The sequence below is a fragment of the Marmota marmota genome, unplaced genomic scaffold (genome assembly GCF_001458135.2).
Source record: "Marmota marmota marmota unplaced genomic scaffold, marMar, whole genome shotgun sequence".
Taxonomy (NCBI): Eukaryota; Metazoa; Chordata; class Mammalia; order Rodentia; family Sciuridae; genus Marmota; species Marmota marmota.
In genome coordinates, this window is record NW_026000102.1 from 5,328,009 (window position 1) to 5,336,644 (window position 8,636).

At 56.4% G+C, this 8,636-nt stretch overlaps 1 long non-coding RNA gene across 1 annotated transcript in view; it reads left to right on the forward strand.

Moving 5' to 3' along the window:
* The first annotated feature begins 8,284 nt into the window (after positions 1-8,284).
* Positions 8,285-8,636, forward strand: part of LOC107155559 — a 5,278-nt gene continuing 4,926 nt past the window's right edge. Inside the window, exon 1 of the long non-coding RNA XR_001505216.2 lies at positions 8,285-8,441. This is a non-coding gene — a long non-coding RNA (uncharacterized LOC107155559). The remainder of the gene's footprint in view (positions 8,442-8,636) is intronic.

An 8,636-nucleotide genomic window follows, 5' to 3' on the forward strand; every position in this document is an offset into this window, starting at 1 on the left:
ATAAGAGACAGGCACATCACTGGGGCCTGAGCTGCTGTGGAACGGCCGGGGATGTACTTTGCTGCATGAATTGGCTCCTCCCCTCTGCATCTCGGGCCGTCATAGCTGCTTGGACAATTGAGGGAATAGTTCCACGTCATTTATGTGATGGGTGGTCCAGACTGAGAGGTGTGCAGGGATTGCCCCCCAGGATGTTGACCCAGAAAATAAGGCATTCACCCAAACATCTCCTCATGGATTCTCCTCACCCCATCCCAAAGTCTTAGGTGGCAGGAGCCTGGTCCACTTGGAAGAGAGATGACCAGAGTGCTACCTGCCCAGGGACACCCACTCTGGATTGCTGCCCCATGAGGTAGATGAGGCTGGAGTTTTGTGAAGTCATTGAAATGTTGGGACTGTTTGTCACGGCAGCTGGTTTGACCTGACAAATGCACTTCTTAAATCTGATTTTTCTCGACTCTAGTCCTGCCCTGTGAGTTACTGTCCCCGTGTTTTGTCTGGATAGCTTTTCTTTATTACTCAGGACCTCACTCAGGGACCACTTTTTCTAGGTGGGCCTCCTGGGTCCTCCAGAACCATCGGATGCCAGTTCTCCTGGTCTCCTCATCCCCCTGATTGACCTCCGTTATTGTGCTTATGATATTTGTTGTAAATGGCTGTTTACTTGTCTCTTCCAGTGAGTATCATGTAGGGGTGTATGTCCTAATGTGTTCTTGTGAAGCCAGAGGGGAGAGAGGAAGTGTTCAGAGAACCCCGAAGGACCCCCATGTGGACTTTCGGGATACAACTGTGTTTCTAGTGGTGGGGAGCCACTCTGAATGATCCACGCTTTCCATCCTGGAGCAGAGAGGCTCTGACTGATTCTTACATCTCACAGTGACCTGGACATTGCCCTGGTCCAAGAAGCTTGAGAGCATGTCTTCAGATGGAGATGTGTCGCCCCATGGGTTGAGCTGCCTCAGCTGTTCCTTTGTGATTTACCTCTTTGCCTTGTTTGGGACAGAATGTTCCCTGGAAATGCCCTCTGTGTGTCCCCTTCTCTTGCTCTGCCTTTGGGTGTGGTCTTCCTGGCCCCTTGCCTCATTTGAATGGCTTCTCCCCAGTAAAAGGGTTCAGCACACGCTGGCTCCCTCTCTTTCTGTGGACCCCTAAGGTCAGAGGAGCGTCACAGGACCCTAAAGAAAAAGGTATCTCTGTCTCTTGTGCAGCCCAGTTCCCCTGGAGTGACCCTGAGTGTTTTAGTTAAGAGGAACCTGACATCTAGTACAGTTGTCCTCTCTGCTAGCACCACCCAGCCACTGGGAGATGACAACGTTTTCCTCTGGGCCAGGTGGATTATTTTTTTTTTTCCATTTATGGGTTTGCTCTCTGTCCTGCCTTCACTCTTGCTCTTGTTATTGCTTTCTCTTCCACCTACCTATCATTCACCCATCTGTCTGTCCACCCAGCCATCCATCCATCCACCCACCAGAGCATCCATATGTTCATCATCCATCCATTCAAATACTGTTCAAAACATAAAACCCAGTGGCATGAAAAAATAAGCAAAAATCTGTATGGTACGGAGCATATACCTATTTACCCCTTCTTTCTCTCACCTCTCTCTTTCCCTCCCTCTCATATCTCTCTCCTATGTATGTATGTATGTATCTACCTACCTATCTCCCATCTGTCTATCTCCCATCTGTCTATCTCCATCTGTCTATCTCTTATCTATCTATCTCCTCTCTATCTCTCTCTATGTATCTGTCCTTCAGCACATAATTGAGGTAGATGTCAAAGCAGGTGACTATGTGGCAGCTTTGGCCAATGAAATGCGAGCAGTGCCGTGTGTCATTGCTGGTGGAAATTGAGGATGTCCCCACGTCCCCTTTCCTCCTCTGCATTAGCGAATGGCACTCTGACTTGAGGCTGAGAGTGAGGACCGGGGTGCTGCCCAGGGCACCACCTTGGGCACAGTGGCCGCTGGCGGGTGACCGAGAAAGCCCAGAACTCTGTTAGGCTTTTCTGTTGTTCTGTGGAGTAGCCTGGCCTCGCCTGACGGATAGACAAAGTGACAGATTGGTTTCCAGATGGCTCTGCCATCTACATCCCACCTCCGTGTTTGGGCGTGTCTGTCTCACTCTATCCTTAAGTGCCTGGCATCGTAACTTTTCCATTTTTTAAACATTGAAAAATCGATTCCAAAGGTGAAAAGGAGTCTCATCTGGATTTTCATTTCTTGATGAGTGGGAGGCTGCACAGGTGTGGTGCTTTTCTCTTTTCAATCTCCATTTTGCCGTGTGCCTACTATGTGCTGGAAACATCGGTGAATGAGACCCAGTCTGTTCAGTGTGGTCCTTCTTGGAGGGGATCCGTGACAAGCTCCAGAGTTCAGGCCCGCCCAGGGTTAGAAGGGAAATCCTCCTCTGAGATGCAAAGGTGCAGGGGAGGGGGAATCTACCAGGAAAGCAGGAGGTGGGGTCAGTGCAGGCAGGCGGAGGGCGAGGCCAGAGAAGGGAGCTGGGAGCCGGGGTCGGAGCAGGGCTTCCTGGCAGGCGCGGGACCCAGCTGGACCTTTAGGAGCACCTGCCCTGCCCTGTGTGGGGGGGCTGGGGGCACTGCGCCTCCACCTCCCACACTGCGGTGGTGGGGGCCAGGTGGAGGCCCCGGCCGGCCTCACCTGTGCGGGGTGCTGACTCTGCCTCCTGACATTGCCCCCTGGAGGGGGGTGGCACTGGCCTGTGGGTTACCAGCAGCGAGTGCTTCTCCGGCAGGTCTTTGAGAGCAGGCTAGCTACGTACCTATTTGGTGACATTTGAGCCAATTTCCTGCATTAAGTTCTGTTTAGAATGAAGCCTATTTGAGACGGATGGGTGGGCGGTGGGGCTGGCTCTGGGGAGAGGGTCCTCTCTGGCCTGGGTCAGTGCTGGGGGCTCCCTGGGAAACTTGCAAGTGGCAGCAGCGGCTCTGAGGCGCAGATTCCAGGTTTCCCTCCACCTCACGCCTCGATAAGCTACTCAGGTCCATGGCTCCGGCCTGTGGAGAGAGCCGGCTCGCCAGAGGCCCAGCTGCGAGGTGAGTGGGAGCCTGTGCGGGGCCAGGAGACGGAGCCACTTGCTCACTAAAGAGACAAGACCACTGCCAGGGACCAGGCCAGGTACGGGGGCTGCCCCCCGGGGCTGCGGCTGCTCTCCCATAGGCCCTGCCCCTCCGGCTGGTCAGGCGTCTAAGGAACACTCTGAGTCACAGCAGGGCACTGTGACACCAGGCAGGGCATGAGAGTCGCCTGCTGTTCTTCTGGGCTTGCCCCTTCCAGGGAACGCCTGGCCACTGTGTACCTGCCAGTCCCTGGGGAGTCCTCCTGTGAGCCAGCGTGGCTGGGGTCTGTCCTGGGGACGCAGCACTAGGGTCCTAACGCAGGCCGGAGACTAGCGTCCACCCCACCGCCTGCCCGCCTTCTCCACAGCAGGGGCTGAGCGCAGGGAGGCACAGACCCACACGGGGACTACGGCTGGGCTTCCTCCCTGGACAGAGCCCTGCCAGGCCTCGCCCGGCCTGTTGAAGGATTCAGAGGGCTGGGCCACGACGGCTCTCTGCCTCCACGATGGTAAGAAGTTCCTGCCTCAGGACCTGCTGCTGGAGCCGCCAAGGCTCAAGCATGGAGTCAGTCTTTGTCCCAGAATATCCCTTGGTCTGATTGTCTGACGAGTGATGCTTCAGGGTTGCTCTGTGGCCCAGGAGAACCTTCCAGAGAGCCCAGTTGTGGGGGTGCCTGGGTGCTCCAGGGACATCTGATGTCACTCCCAATCTTCTCCTCTGCCGTTCTGAGGTGGGAAATCTCAGAAAGGTCCTCAGGTCTGCCCCTCCTGTGTGTGTGTGTGTGTGTGTGTGTGTGTGCAGGTGTTGGGGTGGGGTTAGAGGTGTAGACGCTGCATCCCGGAGACAAGAGCGCAGACAGCGAGGGAGGGGAGAGTTGGCGAGTTAGAGAGCTCAGAAGGCAGACCTGGAGCAGATGGGTGTCTGATGATGGGGTATGAGAGATCTTGGGCAGTGCATGACACCCCTGGGCCCAAGGGAGAATGCTGGAGTCCATATCTACCAACACTTCAAAGGCGGGGTGGCCCTGGCCTACATCTGGCTGGCCTGGGAGTCCCAGCGCCTGCAGAGCACATGGCTGGGGGTCCCCCATGTCTGGCTGCAGGAACAGAAGCCCACCATGGCCTGCAGGTCACGCCCCGGTGGTGGTGCCGATGATGGAATAGACCAGAAGTAAAGAGGCTCCCTCTGCCTCCACGGGATGTCACCTGGAGAGAGCAGGCTGTGCCCTGCTCTGAGTTGCCCATGATGTAAGGCTGTGCCTAACCTAGAGCCACTCCACTCTGCGAAGTAGAACTATGGCCGTGAGCTGCTCCATTCTAAGCATGGTGCCAAGGTGGACGACTCACACCTTGTTTGCACAAGTAAACAACCACCGTCTGCCTGGCACCACCACAAGGCACAGACTGAAAAATAATTTATTCATGCCAATTTATCAAGCTGAATCAGGAGCACCTGGACACAGGCACATCCCAAGTCCTACCAGGGACACTAGGCACAGGAGCTTAACCTTGCTAGACACAAGCCCCCCACTGACCCAGAGAAGGAGGACCCCCAGGACTGAGTAGTTGGCATCCTGACCCTGTTACCTGGTCACTCCTATGACCCTGCCCAGGAAAATCACCACCCTGACCAACCTCTGGTTCTGTCCCTCTGGGCTTCGGTGCGGTGCTGTTTCTCCCATCGTGACGATGCTCAAGCTGACACCCGGAAGCTGCCTCTGTCCAGACCCTTTGCCTTGACTACTCTGGGGACTGGGTGGCTGCAGCCCTGTCTGTCCCCTGTAGGGACTCTGGTTCCTATCTGCTGTGGCCTCTGCTCTGAGCACAGCATCTGTAACCCCGTAGCGGCCTTAACACCTTCGCAGTCTTCTACACCTGTTTACGTCTCAGGATTGATGGGTGACCTGAGTGCCATAGGTATTAGGGATTAAGATGGCAATGGAGTAAAGACCCTGTGTTTGCCCAGCTTATGATGATCGGGTGACCCACGGTACTGCCGAGAGTGGTGCAGCCTGTGAATTTACTGTTATTCAGTAAGCTCTGGCATTGTGGAGAGACGCAGATGTGGTCTGTTAGTGGCATAGCTCGCTCATGACACCACCCTGTGTGGGGACAGCTGCTGCTGCAGTGCCTAACAGTTTGCTTTTTAAAAAGGTACTGTGTCTCGCTCCTTCTAAAACCCCAAACCAAACCCATCACAAAGCGTCCAGTGGAAATGCGCTCTCGACAAACAGCAAACCCGTGCCAACCTGGAGGACAGAGTTGCCACTGTCCATGCCCATGGCCAACCAAGGCAGCCCAAAGAGGACACCAGCCGAGGAGAGTCGTCCACCCCCACAGCTCAGCTCTACAGAGCTGTCAGGGCTGAGGGTCTGGACAGACAGCAGCTTCAGGGTGTCATTTTGCAGTGGGCTGTGCATTGCCAGTGTCCCTGGACACTGGGATCCCTGTCCAAGGCGTCACCCTCTCCCACCCCTGAGGAGCGCTGTCTTTCTGGAGATGTCACAACATCTCTGCCCACTAACCTTGTTCCGCCTTTGATCATTCTGCACGTGACCTGTGTGGGGTGCAGGCTCCAGCGGGGAGCCCGGGCACAGCCAGCCTTTAATGGCAGCAGAAGAGCTTGGTGAGGTTCCGTTTGGGCCAAGGTGCCCTGGGGGGGACACGGCCTCTGTGGGACGAGGCCGCTGTGACTCGACGGTGCACCTCGTGGCGACTGGAGGGTCTGTTTGTTCTGCAGCTCACAGGCAATCGGCCAGAGCCTCTCCGGGGAGTGGGGGACAGGAGGCCATGGTTGGGAGAGTCTGGAGGCCTCTGGGGAGCACCGTGGGCTGGACCCTGCTCCTGCTGCAGGAAGAGCCTGGATTTGGAGTCGGCAGAGCTCGCAGCGCTTCCTGGGCTCCGTTTTCCAGAAGCTGCCTTGGGTCTGCTCTCTGTCCTGTTTCCGCAGTGTCAGGTGCTCTTCCGAGTCCCTGCGTTGGGCGCTCTTTACGTGCCGGCCCTTTCTGTGCAGTGACACCCACGGTCCTGGGTGCAGCTCCTGCACCGTAGGGCGCTGTGCCTCATGGGCCCCGCCACGGTGCAGGGTGTGCCACCAACTTGCCCCTTCACCCCATTGCTCACTCCCAGGCCCTCAGTGCCTGCTCAGGGGTAGCCAGTGCCAGCACAGAGCCCGGGCTCATCAGAGGAGTCTGGCCAGTGGGCAAGGGAGGCGAGCCTGAGGCCGGGCACAGGCTTCTTGACAAGCTCCCCTGGGCTCTGGGACCTGGACTGGGCCCGGCTTGGTCTTTGACAGCACCTTGCCCGACTCCCTTCCTGCCCCCTCCCCTGCCTTCTCTCCCTCCTCCCCCCGCCTTCTCTCCTCCTCCCCCTGCCCTTCCTCTTATGATTTTTGAGTCCCTCTTATGTGCTGGCTGCTCCTCTAGGGCACTGGGGATCAGTAACAGACAAAAAGACCAAGTCCGCCAGGTGCAGTGGCTCACACCTGTAATCCCAGCATCGCGGGAGCCTGAGGCAGGAGGATCACGAGTTCAAAGCCAGCCGCAGCAAATTGAGGCGCTAAGCAACTCAGTGCGACCCTGTCTCTAAATAAATACAAAATAGGACTGGGGGTGTGGCTCAGTGGTGGAGTGCCCCTGAGTTCAATCCCTGTACCCCCGAAAGAAGATCAAGTCCTCACTGTCCCTGCTCCCAGGAGGGGCCCGGGAACCACATGTAGCCAGTCCCTGGAGTCCCCCAGAGAACGGTCACACACCGAGCACTGCAGAGCTGGGACATCCTGATCTACTGCCCCCTCTTGGCCCCTCTGTCCATCATCACGGCTTTATCACCCTGTGCCAGGTGGGGCTCCATTTCTGTTGGCAGACTGGGCAAGACAGAGCCCCTGGGGACAGGAACCCCAGAGCCCAGGTGTCCGTGGCTGGTGTCTGTAGAGGGTGGGACAGCTAAGGAAGAGCAAGGCTCTCGGTCCTGGGGACGCTTCTGAGCTGAGACAGGCCCATCATGGAGGTACTGACACCCTCTCTTGAGATGTGGTTGTGTAGCTCAGTAGGCAGAGAGGTCCGGAGCATGCTGGGGGTGTGTGGGGCCTACATCCAGCACTGGAGCCCAGGATCCTGCATTTTAACCCCCTGCCCCCCGCCGGCCCAATCCAGCAGTTTTGTCTGATGCAGGCCCCCGGCATAGCCCGGCAAGCACTGAGGTGAGGAGTCGGTATGGATAGGTCCTAGCCTGCCCCTTAGTCCTGACTGTGACAATGTGAGCAAAACCCCAAAGACTCTGAGACGTTGCCCAGCTGTGAGATGAGGGTCTCCATGGGTTCAGAGGGTGGGAGCAGCCCCAGGCCTGGACTCCGGAGCCATTGAGAGTGTGGTGTGAGGGTGTTGTGCCCTTCCACCCAACAACCTTCCGAACCACAGAGACCGGCTGCCTCTACCTTCTCCAAAGACAAACGCCACATGACACTGTTGGGGATCACCATAAAGGACAAATGGCCACAGTCCCCTGGGCTCTCCAGCTGACTCTTGTTTCTCAGCCTGGTGTGTTCCCTTCCACCCCACCACCTGCCCTCAGCAGCTACAAGGGCCCAATCCTGCCTCAAGGCCGGGGTGTGTGTGCAGGATGACGGCACAGAAGAAATACAGCAGCCCCGGGATGCACTAGGCACCCGTTCCCGAGGCCAGGATGTTTGCACAAGGGAAAAAACAAACATCTTTTAAAACCGTGCTCCTGGCCAATAAAAAATTGCCAGACTGTAGCCCACCCTGGAAAATCAATAACAGCTTACATCTTCCTTTGGAGAGCAGCCTGGTTTCCCTCTCAGTCAGCACTGACTCCCTTCTGCCCAGGCCCAGGCTGAGGCCTCGCCTGGAGGGGGCTGGGAGCCAGGAGTTCCCGTCTGCGGTAGCAGGTGCCTGCCGTGGCCCAGCCCCCTCCCCTTTCCTGGACGCTGGTGTTGGCAGCAGGTCCATCCTGGCCCCTGGAGCCCAACCTCCACTAGTTTGTTCTGCATGCCAGTGTGGCCAGCTCACAAGGCCATGGAGAACTTGCGGTTTTTCTGTGTCCCACGGGAACGCCTTGACCTTTTCTGGTCTGATGGACTTCCTGTTAAGGGAGGTTTCGGTATCTGACAATAGCAGATGTTGAAACTAAATTTCTCCCCCCTCCCTCCTGCTTTTGGGTAGTTTTCCACTTCTGCTGCTTGGGGTATAAAAGGAAGTGTGTTAGCAATAAAGTGTGTGACTCCTGGATGAAGAACCTTGGTGTCCTGTGTGTCTTTTAACCTCGCCATCCCTCGCCGGACTCGGCTCCCTTGGCTGGACGCGGCATCTGGAGGTTCCCACCGAGATCCGGAAAGCAGGGGTAAGCGGATGGGGCTCACCTTCGAAATACAGGGAAGGGGGAGGATTGAAAGAATAAGAGAATAATTTGAAACAGGGTACGTACCATGGGTAATTCAACAGCGAAGGTTCGTCTGGCCAATGAACTAAAAGAGCTGTTAAATACACAAGGAACAGGAATAAAAACTAAGACTGCAACCAAATTCGTTGAAATTAT